Raw genomic sequence first — 663 nt, forward strand, 5'->3', positions numbered from 1 at the left:
GACGGACGACGGACGACGACGGACAAAAGGCGATCGCAATAGGTCACTTGAGACTTTGTCTCAGGTGACCTAAAAACTATTACAAACTTAAAGTCAAGTTCAACTGGGCATATTTAAGTGAAACTTGGTAGGAATAATCAACTTATTTTCCTGACAAAGTGTTGTTATTTTTCGGGTAATCAGAAATCGAATATGGGCGCCAGGGCCAGCCATTTTGAAAAACTATTTCAAATTTAAAGTCAAGTTCTACTGGGCCGATTTAACTGAAACTGTGTAGAATGATCAACTCATGGTCCTGAAAAAGTGTTGTTATTTTGCAGGTCGATCAGAAATCCAATATGGCAGCCAGGGCCGTCATTTCGAAAAATTATTTCAAAATTAAAGTTCAACTGGGCCGAATTAACTGAAACTCAGTCTAGGAATAATCAACCCATTGTCCTGACAAACTTAACTTAAAGATATACTTAACTATTTTTTACTCAAATTTTGGTAGTGATGATTGACATCATTATCTCCACTCAGTTGAGTAGGACTCGGGGTGACCGTTAAGGCCTCTTGTTCCTATTAGTCCCTAAATTCAATATGCAAAACAAGAGGCCCAATGGGCCTGAATCGCTAACCTGGTATTCATCTCACACTTGTAATCTTAAAAGTGGACTAATA

This window comes from Mizuhopecten yessoensis, unplaced genomic scaffold (genome assembly GCF_002113885.1).
Source record: "Mizuhopecten yessoensis strain PY_sf001 unplaced genomic scaffold, ASM211388v2 scaffold1957, whole genome shotgun sequence".
Lineage (NCBI taxonomy): Eukaryota > Metazoa > Mollusca > Bivalvia > Pectinida > Pectinidae > Mizuhopecten > Mizuhopecten yessoensis.